The following is a 12,551-nucleotide window of genomic DNA, read 5'->3' as shown; positions in this document are numbered from 1 at the left end:
GTAGATATTATACTCCTCATTTCTTTGTAAGATTGACACTGATTATCTGATGGGTAATGTACTGTGTATGTTCATCTTATTGGTTATTGAATAAAGTACTGTTTGGTCAATGAGACAGCAAGTGAGGCAGGACTAGGAGTTGAGAAGCATTCTGTGAAATGTAGTAGAGAAGTGGTGATCCAGTCAGGAAGTGACATAGCAAGGAGACTCATATTTAAGCAAGGAGAAACAGGAAGTGACCCTTTTCCCCTCCACTCTTCCTCCAGTGGCACAATGTGATCCGCCGGCAAAGAAAGACACCAATGAAAGGTGTCCGATAAGATAAGTCTTATAAAATATACAGATTTATGATAATTAAGACTGAGCTAACAGATGACAATCCTAGTAATTGGCCAAGCAGCATTTGTACCTAGTATAAGTCTGTGTATTATTTTGTTTTTCCACGCGATGGGAAGACCTCGGGTGGCTGGCAGAGGTGATAGTATTAACTTTCCATAGTCAAGGTAATATTTTAGAGTATTTTCCTATTTAAGAGAATATTACTTTCATGGTAGATATTATATTACTCATTTCTTTGTAAGATTGACACTTATTATCTGAGTAATTTAGGTACAAATGGCCAATGTGGTACATTACACCCAAGCCTTTATGTCTCTAGTCCCTATGCTATGCTGGCTTAAAAAAATAAATTTGCCAGGCAGTGGTGGCACATGCCTTTAATCCCAGAACTTGAGAGGCACAGGTTGTTGGTTCTCAGTAAGTTTGAGACTATTCTAGTACACAAAGTGAGTTCCAGGACAGCCAGGAATGTTACACAGAAAGAACCTCTCTCTCAAAAAAAAAAAAAAAAAAGGAAAAGAAAAAAGTAAGTACATCTTATGTATCTGATAGGAAGATATATCCCATATTCTTTTCTTTAATGTTTTATTTAATATTAACATGAGTAGTCACTCGTATGTTCATTGAAATCCTTTATTATCGTTCATATGTATTAATACTTCCTTATGTTCATAAGTTATGTTTGAATATCATAAATATTGTCCATGACCTTTGAATCTTTTTCTTCCTATAAAAGTCACTTAGAACGGATAACATTTTTCAATTGGCTCTAAAGTAGCGGAAATCCAAACAGAACCAATGCAAGGTTGTCTATTGAAAGCAGTCTGCGTGTTTTGTACTTAGAAATTCAGAAATCTAAGGTGAAAAATCTTCTCTCTCTTAATAAAATGGATTGTGTTTTTCTAGGTTCAGTACACATGTATTCTGCGTGTTCAACCCATAGGTAGCATGAAGAGAAATTGAAAGAATTAAGGAGGGTCAGACTATAGTAGTTTCTTCTAATATTCTAGGTACAAGATTAAAAATTTCACTCTGGATCTTGTAGATCACTCAACCTTCTTAAAGTTGCAACACTTTAATATACTTTCTCATGCTATGGTGAACTCTAACCATAAATTCATATTTACTGTTTCTTCAGAGATTTATTTTTGCGACTTTTATGAATCATAATGTAAATTCTGTGCTTTCTGATGATCTTAGGTGACTCCTCTAAAAGGGACTTTCAACTCTTGGGTTTAGAACAACTGCTGTAGATGGAGAATACATTACTCTAGAGAAAAGTAGACCAGGTATTTCTACATGTTGACCTAAATGGAAACATAGAAAAAAAAAAAAAAAAACAGAAGCACAAAGCTGACTGTAGTCAGGAAATACGGAAATGACACTGTTAATTCATTTTTGAAAACAAAGTTATTTCAGAGTCAAACTGCAGACTTAACAATAACTACAAATTGATAAGAACAGAACTGAAACTTATTAGAAAGATCGAAAATGCCAATAGAGAATCAGAGAAGGGATTTATCTCTTTAAGATTTCTTCCAATATGCTGAGTATTCAAATCTTTTCCCATTTTATTTCTCATTCATTTCCAAATATAGAAGTGAGCCAGATGAACAAATATGAAATTCTGGTACTTAAAAGCACATTTTTGTAGGAAACATGGCTGATAAACAATTACCTTGCCTGACTGCTGCAGAAATAGAGGCAGGGTATTGGTTGTATTTTTCTCATCCTGTTTCCTAATGACTAGATTCTACTTTTAAATCTATTGATGGCAAAGTTGAGAAGCACAGTTATTTAGCATTTGAAGGATGCCTAGGTACAAAATACAGAAAGCATAATAAGGGACAAATGGGAATTAATGATGCCCCAGATGACAAGGAATCTAGCACAAATAAATAATTTGGGACTAGATGTCAATGGGTTACATATAATTAGTAATTGCTGTATGCAATTAGAAAAGAAAGTCCCAATAGGTAAACAGGACAAGGTGAAATAGCAAAATTAAGTTCATCTGTGGATTTTGCAAATGCTAGAAGGATTTCATTCTGATGTTCAGATCAATTGTTGTATCATGAAATTATTTGAGTTCATGCCTTGAAGGGCTGTAGTTACTAGCCTTGATTGAAGGAGAAACCAAATTTGGATTCTGATATCATAGTACTGGCTCTTTCAATTACACCATGGTTTTATGCAGACATTGTCTAATATTGACTCATAAAAAGTCAGGAAATTATTTGACTCATATTACTCCTCAGAAATTTTAGTTTACTGTGACAGTTGTCTCAATAGGCATGTGTAGGAAAGAGCTGAACACTGGTTTCCCCCAACTAACCATAAACGCAAATACTAATAATGCTGTCATTTATAATAAAAAATGTATTAGGTCTCTTTTCTAGATTATTTTTCAAGTGTAGAATAAAATTATTTTGCTCAGGCATTATTACTAAGATACATCTTATTTGGTGAATAAAATTTATTCTGTATCTATCTCCTAAGGTTATTTGAGTTCTCCATACAAAAACATAAAGGAATCTCTGTTTACATAACAAGGAAAAGTGAACTTTTATGTGACAATGTTTACATTTTAACATAACCCTAAATAGTAATGGAAGTTATTTTTATAAAGGTGTGTTTTTTTAACATTTGTTTAAACTAAATGTTTTCTACAGATGACAATATATTCTGGATTTTTTCCAGCTCTGAGTTAAAAACAAAAAATGTGTGCAACCCATACCACACAACATGAATTCGCCGATACTCAGATTCACTTGCAAATTATGATAAAGTCTCTACATTATTTTATAAATGTGTATCTTACCCATTACTATTTGTTTGGGGCTGGGAAATGACATGTAATGAAACTACTGGCAAGTTAGGAACTCTTCAGAAAGATGAAGAATCTAGACATTACTATAAGATAAAATAATAAAAAGTATATACAATGTAATCATTATTGACAGAGGTATTTAGTGTGATGGTTCCTTCAAAAAACAAGTACTATATTGGATGTCTAAAAAATGTCAAGAAAAACAAACTACAAACTATTTAGGGAATGTACTTGTTTTGTGTGTATATATTTTCATGTTGGGTATGTACATGTATGTTTAAGCGTGTATTATTGGATATGTGTGCATGTGTACATACATGTGTGTGAACAAGAGTAAAGAACAGAGCTCAACTTCAGGTGCTGTTTCTCCTCAGGTATCATTAGTCTCTTCAATATGACAAAGTCTCTCACTAGTCTGCAGTTTGTTCAAATAAAAGGCTGTTCATTGGTGAACTCCAGAAAACTGTAAAGCCCATTTTATTCCATTTGTTTCCATGTCAAGCTGTGTTTTCAAAGTTCCAAAGTAACATTGTTCATAATATCCATTTGGACATATGGTCCTCTTCATCAAAAACACTTAAATAAAAGTCCTGTGTAAATATAAAGCACTGAACTTAGAACTCAGGTTGAAAAATTAAAGCCAGATTCATGTAAACTGCACATAGCTATGCTGAACAACATCATATAGAAAAGGTAGATGATAAATGGTTATTTAATTATTCACAATATATAATAAATATTAATTATACTTTCTATGGCATACTGCACTAGCTAGAAGGATACACTATTCAAAAACTCCATTTCTCACTCTCAGAAAATTTTTGTTTAGAAGTGATGAGGCAATAAGCACATATGAGTCAGGGGAAGAATACACAATAACAAGAATGGAGATATAATAGAAGGAGATACTTTTGGTTTACAGAGATATCAGGCACTAGGGAAATGTCTGGAGATCTGCAAAGATGACACCAGCTAACTATCTCAGCAACGGAGGAGAGCCCACCTCAAATGCTCTCCCCTGATTATGACATTGATGACAGACTTATATGCCCTCATCCAGCAGCTGGTGGAAGTAGAAGCAGACACCCATAACTAATCACCGATCTGAACTGGAACCCAGATGCAGATAGCTGGAATACCAGCATGGGACTGATCCAGACCCAAGGAACATGGGTTTCTGTGAGGAAACCTCGGAAGTCTAGGGACCTCCTGGAAAAGCCCAGTATTTATCCCGAGCATGGGCCCTCGCCCATAGGAGGAGCCCAGTCCATAAAGAGGAATACTCCCTGAGCCAAGACACACCGGTGTGGGCCTAGGCCCTACCCCAAAGGAAACGAAAGACTCTGATGACACCCTATGGAAGGCCTCACCATCCAGGGGGAGCAGAGAAGGTATGTGACAGATAAGGTTTTAATGCGGGTGGCGGGTAGAGGAGGAGGGGTGGGAGAAGGGAAATGGGATTGTTATGTAAAACAATCCTGTTCCTAATTCAAATAAAAAAGTTGGAAAAAAAGAAATAAAGTAAATAAAATCACATAAAAAACTTGTTGCCTGAGTTTGAAAGTGGACCAAGTGAATGCTGAAACAGAATACACAAGAGCTGCTGACTGTCCTATTGAGATATTCAGATGTTTTTCAATGTGCTCTAAACTCTGAGATTTGAAGGAGCTCTAAAGATTTAAGCATGAAATGCACAAAGTTAGATGAATGTGTGAATGTCATGGATCTGGTGAAAGCCTGGCATATTAGATAATATCATGGCAGTTAATGAGTGAAGTAGAAAAATAACAAGTAAGCAAACCTGTCATCTTCCAAGGTACTTTATACTGAGCTGCTTAATTATTTTCTTTCTATAATAAAGCTATGAACAAATATTAACTGGGAGTGGCGTGATCTGATATAATCTCTCTGTCTGCCCTAAAAAGATAGATAGTGTTAGCTATAAATGTTATGATTATAATGGTACATGTGTACAATGTTAGTGCTCAGAAGTGGATGCAGAACAATCAATATTTCTAGGGCAGCATAAGATACATAGTCAATCAATGGACTGCTTGAATTATGTACAAGTAAAGGGACATACTAAACTAAAATAAAGTGATGGTGTGCTAATTAAATAATATATAACAAATGACAACCTGTATATTTGAAGAAAGAAGAGGGAATTCCTAATCTGTGTTGCTGATTAAAAAATTAGGTTTATCTATTCTATAGAGACAGAGTTATACACATACACATAGAGTATATATAAGAAATTTATTTGCCCTATATATCTATAGATAAAACCATTGAAAAATTATAGTTCAATAAGAAATTGCACAGTTTGAAAATTAATAACATAACAAAGAAGAATAAATATATAAACAAGTATTCAGAATATGGAAAATATACAAAATAGGTAATCATTACAGAAAAATAAATTAAATCCACAATATGATGTTCACATGATAGTAGCAGAGACAGCTCGAAATATTGATAATAACAAAAGCTGACAGAGAAGTGGTGAGTTGAATTCATCATATATTGCTCTAGGAAGGACAAAAATCAAATAGTCACCTTAGAAAACTATTTGATGAATTGTTTAAAAGTAAGTACTCATTTATAACATGACCCAGGAATTTCTCTTATTTATCAAAAAGAAAGAGCATATGTTCATAAGATTTTCTGAACAAAGTCAACATGGCCATTGTATCAGCCTCCAGATGGAAAAAATCCAAACACTTGCGCTCTGTTGAATGGATTACAAGAAATGGTCATGTTAACACAATGGGATCTACTCAGTAACAAGAAAAAAACTAGGCTTACACCTGCTACAATATTGATGAGTCTCAAAAAACAATTATCTAATAAAATTAAATTCACAAGAAATTGTCTACAATGCAAAAACAATGACTTATGAAGTAATGTTTTAGAGTGTTGGAGGTAGTAAGGAATGTTATTGATAGTTGTTTCACATCTGTATGAAATTAATCAGTGTATCAAAATACCCAGTTAAAAGGCTAAACTTTAGTATTTTAAACTACTTCAATAGATGTTTGTTGCATGAAATATTCATTTGTTGCAAGTAGGTGATTAGAGAGACTCTGCTGGCCATTTTTTAGGCTCTGGGGACCCTCTCTGGGACAATTCACCATCTTCATGTTTACTGTTCCCATATTTCTGGGTGAAGTCTAGATGATCTCTTCTAATTTTAGATTTTGAATGATAAAGAAGTTGCTGGAAGCTTTATGCAAAATATCTACTAGATTATTGTGTCTACCTAAATCAATATTCCTACATCTATTGTTTTCCATTAGTCTATCACTAATAATTTTGTCAACTATGTAGCTGAACTTGAGTAAAATGCAAATCTTTTGATTCATGAGAGATTTGCTGAGACTTGTATTTTTAAAAGTCCATAAAATACAAATTCACCAATTACATTGCAATTGTTATGGAATATTCAGAGATAAGTGGCATTTTATTTATAAGGTGAATCTACATTTTGCCTCAGCTTGTCTATATTATTATATACTGGCAGTACTACTTGAAATTTCAAATTGTATATACTACCTTTTTTAAACCATAGAGAAAATACCATGCTACCAATGACTGCACTATAATATTTGTGATTCATTTGCTCCAATAATCAATACTAAGAAACACATATGATGACTATTGTATAGTATACAATATTCCCAAATACAATTAAATAATTTCATGAAAAGAAAGATGGGGCATATATAATTCAAAAAAGGTGCCAGGTATTGGTGGCACATGCCTTTAATCCCAGCATTCATTAAGCAGAGGCAAGGGGATCTTTGTGAGTTCGAGACCAGGCTTGTCTACAAAGCTTAACAGGGAAACCTTGTCTTGAAAAAACAAAACAAAACAAAAAAACCAAAGAATTCAAAAAAGATTTTTATTGACTCATATTCTTGTATTTAAAAAGTATATTATTAGTGAAAGTGCACTGGAAAGTAAAGTGGATGTAAAGTGTCAGGAGCAAATAAAATGCCTAAGAATCTAAGGAGAATATTTTGCTACAAACTCAGCCATCTTGGGAGATAGACATATGATGCTTCCTGTTTTGACATGACTTGTGTTTTTATATCTTTTTCTTTTACATGTCTACCTTCGCAAGATTTTCTTTTCTTCACCATGACAGACATGTGTATAGACTTTGTAAGCATCAGCATTGTGTATCCCTTTTCCACCTCATGAAGTTATTTCAGGTACTCGATGTTACCAAGTCACCTATTTCATATCGTGCCCAATACATATTTACATGTGTAAAGAGGATAAGTTTATTTAATTCAGTGCCAAGTCTCTCTTTGTCTTAGTATTCACAGAAGCAGGTACTCTGTCTAGAATATTCTTGGGGTGGAAGTAATGCTTGTTAAATTCAAAATGATGAAGGAATTTGGTTGAAAAAGTGTAAGAAAAAGACTAAGCACTTAAAAAAGTAAAGTGGACATTGCTGATAACTTGGGGCAATGTGAAATGTTGTAAAGATCTTCCCCAGAACAAAGTCAATTGGCTCCAGGCATTGGATAAGGATGTTCAATTTCATTTTTCTTAGAGTACAGGGTACATTTCTATCTTTCACACAAATTGGTGCAATTACTGGAACGAGATAGAATTATCCTGCTTGCTATTGTATGCGCTCAGTTTCCCAGAATATGGAAGATACCTTCAGGGATTTATTAGCAACTTTCTACAGTCAGACTATTTTAATGTTGTGAATGCCCTGGACACTGAATCCTCAAGTACAAAAGAGTTTTATTTCCAGAAGATTTTGCATAGTGCTCTTATAATTGTGTTGGGAATAATGTAAATTTTAACCCATAAATGTTCACTAGTTTCTTTTTCTTGCCTCAAGACCTCTAATGGATATGCTGTCATAGTCTGATTTGTCTTCAAATCCTCACCCAAGCACACAGGGTTAGTTTATTATATAGTGGAACTGGGAAAATATTAGTTAGAAAAGTGAAAGCACAAATGGGTTTTTTACCCTTTTTTCAAAATAAAAAAAGAAATTAGAAATTAGATAGAGGGAATAGAAGTAGATGGTGAACAAAGAAAATATAGCTGTAATATCTGGCTTGGGGTTGGAAATTATGACAAGGCTTTTGTTCTCTGAACACTGTAAATATAGAGTCTGCTGCAATGGAAATGATGAGAGAACTATACCATCTTTGCATACTTTTCAAGATACATATTTCAACAGCATCTATTATATATTTCTTAAAACAATGAGAAATGCTGACTCATCCTCAAACTTAGTCTTAAAGCAGTCCTAATGAACTACATATTTTGTCGTCTCATTTCAACTTTGTCTCTCTCTTTTTCTCCTTTCCTTCCTTTTGACTTATTACTTAAAGGGAAAATACATCACTCATGTAATTAAAATAGAACCTAGTATATAATGTGTATTCAAGGATGGCATAAATATTTATATAGTGTTTTATCTTTATATTGCCTTAAAAAAAAAAAACACCAAACCAAGTGAACGTTTAATTTTGAAACACAGTGACTATCCTGAATCCGTGGAGTTTTTGTAAATGAGTGCAAGCAGATAGTCACAATGATGGAGCAGTTGCTGAGGGTTTACATATTGATATAACAAGCATAAGGAAGAAAAAGTGCTATCTGGGATTGGCAGAGAATTTTAAAATGTCAAAGCTTACCCCCAGTGACACAACTCCAACAAACCCAGAATTCCTAATCTTTCTCAAATAGTTCCACCAAAGTTTTTGGATATTAGGCTATGAGGGTCATTCTCATTCAAACAACCACATATAGATAATATGGCCATATAGATAATAAAAGCCATATTGAACATTACTGATTAAATTAGAAATAATAAAATAGCTCAACTGTTAAAATTCTGCTGATGCACCATATAAGCAAATATGATGCCAAATCATTATAAAGAATGTTTTTAATATTTAGAGAATTCCTATCATTTCTTTTGAACACATTCAACCCACACAAATTTTTTGATAACCATGAGTCCCATACTCTTTCCTACCCACCCATCTGTGAGGGTATTTTCCTTCTACCCATACTTTCATCCAGGTTTCTATTGCAAAAAAAAGTCTTAGGAGTAGTCCCTGCCCTAGGGTGTGATTTATCTACCACTGCTCAAGATAGACAGGGTTTCTTTTCCACATGGTCCCACAGCCAAATGAACAGACATAGACTTACATTAATTTAAAACTGTTTGACTGATGGTTTAGGCATCTTATTGGCTAACTGTCTCTTATTTATTAACCTATAACTGTTAATCTATGTATTTCCCCATGGCCTTATCCTACTGGAGAATGCCTGGAATTCTATCTTCCCAGTAGCTAGATGGCATTTCTCTGCCTTTATCTTCTCAGCATTCTGCTTGTCTGGGAGCCCCACCTATACTTCCTGCCTGGCTACTGACCAATAATTGTTTCATTAAACCATTAAGAGAAACATATTCACAGTATACAAACAGGACACCCCCATCCTCTCTTCCATTATGTCTAAATACAAAGAAAGGTTTTTAGCTAACAATATTTAGTAATATTTAGTATATTAACATTTGGCAAAATTTAAAGAAAATATTCTATCACCTAATCTATGTGTGTGAGTCTAAAGTTTTTATGTAACTTATCTTTAATCATACCTAAAGAAAACCATAACTATCTCTTTTGAACTCCCTGAAAGATCCGAGAAGGATAATATATGAACTCTAGAATTCACTCAAACTTCTTGCTGCCTGGACAGTCTCCCAAATGTCCTCGGTAACATTGGGGCATCCATCTTTAGCCCATAGGCCATAGTGTCTAGCAGACTTTTAAATGAATCAGGTAATTTGAAGTTCTGTCTTATACTAGCAAAGTTCCACAGTTGCTTTCTTCTGTAAGCTGTAACCCTGAAGAACCTTCCTGTTCCTTTGTAAGTTCAGCAGTCACTTTCCTTTGTAACCTGCTTGTTGTGTTTGGACAGCATGCTTACTGTCAGCAATTGAGTCAAGGGCAGTTCTTTGCCCAATAGGCCTGTTTTGCCAGATTGAATGCAAAACTCCATAACAAGTTTCTTCAATGCCCATCTTCATCTCTGATGTATTTGGTGTTGTCAGTAGGACTTGTGTCTCATTGTCATGAAAAACCCTAATAAACAATTTTAAATGCCATATTCTGTAGGTCATTGGAAGGTTTTGAACAATATCTACCCATGTGGAATATGTGTCTGGTATATCTAGAAAACCTAACTAACTATAATTTTTGACTATTATAGGTGACTATTTATAATCCGTATTTAATTATACATTACATTTCTAAAGAGCTGTATAAACATAATACCTAAATAAGAGTAGAAATATATGCATAACAAAATTGAACTTAAATTTGTGTCAATATGCTAAAATAAATACCAAGGCAAAGTATTCATTTCTTTATCATATTCCCCTCTTTAGAAAGAAATTGACTGTGATCATTAACCATTTATAAGCAACCCCAATTAAATGAAAACAAACATAAATGGTATTTGTGATGGGTACTTTCTACTATTTGTGGCCACTGTCAACCCCAAGGGGATTCTGAGAAAACTCAGAAACATGGTCAAATCCTTGATGTAACAGTCTGCAAGGCTGGTTTGTCCCAGCTGTCTTAGATGTTAGATCACCTGGGTCACTGCTTCAGGGTGTCGTGCTTGATCAAACCATGTGAGCCTGAAAGGAATCCATAGCTTTTCATCTTTTGTGAAAAGAAAAGCAAAATCTCTTATCCAAAGTAATGTGTCCTTAGAGTTAAATTTTAAAGTCAAGATATTTTCGAAATACAAAGCTTGGTGATTAATCCAGCAACATTTATAATCAATGTCTTTTAGCAGGTCTTGCTCCTTCCTCAGCAATCAAACAATTCAAAGACAACTTAATAACACAGTACCCAGACTATCTTTGCATTTTCCATCTTTATGTCGATTTTCTTGTTACTCTGTTTCTTTTACTTTTATCTTTTTTTTCAATTTTTTTTGAGACAGGGTTTCCCTGTGTATCTTTGTCTGTCCTGGATCTCACTCTGTAGACCAGGCTGGCCTTGTAATCATAGAGATCTGCTTGCCTCTGCCTCTGGAGTGCTAGGATTAAAGGCATATGCTACTATGCCCAGCTACTCTATATGTTTTTACGCTTTTCTTTTCTCTTACAGACCTAATTATATATTTTTAAACATTCTCTAAAACTTTTAGAGGTTTTTATTCATCTGAATCCTTCTTTACTGTATATCTCTATCTTTTTTTGACCACATGAGTCTTTTATCTGCTAAACAGTATGGCTAGAACTAAAGCTGCATCTGTCCCCACCCTATTCCTTGGCTTTCTGAGAGTCTATCTTCATTCTAGCTTATGATTATTGCCACAACTCTGTAGAGTTTCTAGGTCCATGTCACAACCAAGTAGTATGCTGCTGGCTCCTGAATTGTGTGGTAGTAGAGACTCTCAAAGGAGCCATGTGGTTTTTGCCACTAATGATGAGTCAGGAAGCCTCTCTTAAAGGAGCCAGGAGCCTCTGCTTGCCCCTAGCAAACAGAACCCGCCCAAGAAAATGCTGCTACCAAGAAGCTGTGTTTGCCTCTGTTCTTTTGTGTTTAGAATTCCTTTTTAAGCATTTGTCAGGTTTTACATGGAAATCCTCCATCAGGTCACATCAATAAAGAAAGGTAATGCTCCTCCCAGTAACAATCAAATGCCAATAGCTCCTTTATGATGGGAGGCATTGGATGCCCACCTTCATTCTCTACACTGGAATTCTGTCTGGCTTACACATGCAAAGGTCTTGTGTAGGATGTCACAATTACCATGGGTCCCATATGTGCAGCTAACCATTGTGTCCAGAAAATTATGTGTCATTTACAATATTATCTACTTCTATCTGTTACAACAATTCCAGGTTTTCTCTGATGAAGATGTCTCAGTAATGATAGTGGAATAAGATATGATGGTCCCATTTTGGGAGGAACTCTCCATCATCTATTATTCTTACACATGGACCATTTGTGGGATTCTGTGTTAATTTCCATTTACTGCAGGAGAAAGCTTCTTTGAAGAGGGTTGAGAAATACAATGACCTAAGAGTATAGCAATAAACAATCATCAATAATTTTAATACTAAGTAAATGTATCAGAATAATAGTATTTTTATCCACATAGTATCCATGTAGCTTCATGTTCCTGGCCGTTTTAATAGTATCAGCTTTAGCATTTTTCTCATGAACTAAGACTTGGACATAATCAGTAAGTGATAAGTTCCTCCCACAACAATTATGTCAAATATTAAATATAAATTAATTCAAATTTAAAATATGATATTTGGCAAAATACTATAATTTAAATGTAGAAATTAAATACATTGAGTACAATGTATTTA

This window comes from Cricetulus griseus, assembly GCF_003668045.3.
Source record: "Cricetulus griseus strain 17A/GY chromosome 1 unlocalized genomic scaffold, alternate assembly CriGri-PICRH-1.0 chr1_1, whole genome shotgun sequence".
NCBI lineage: Eukaryota > Metazoa > Chordata > Mammalia > Rodentia > Cricetidae > Cricetulus > Cricetulus griseus.
The sequence above is the reverse complement of the archived record's forward strand: the minus strand, read 5'-3'. Positions refer to the sequence as shown.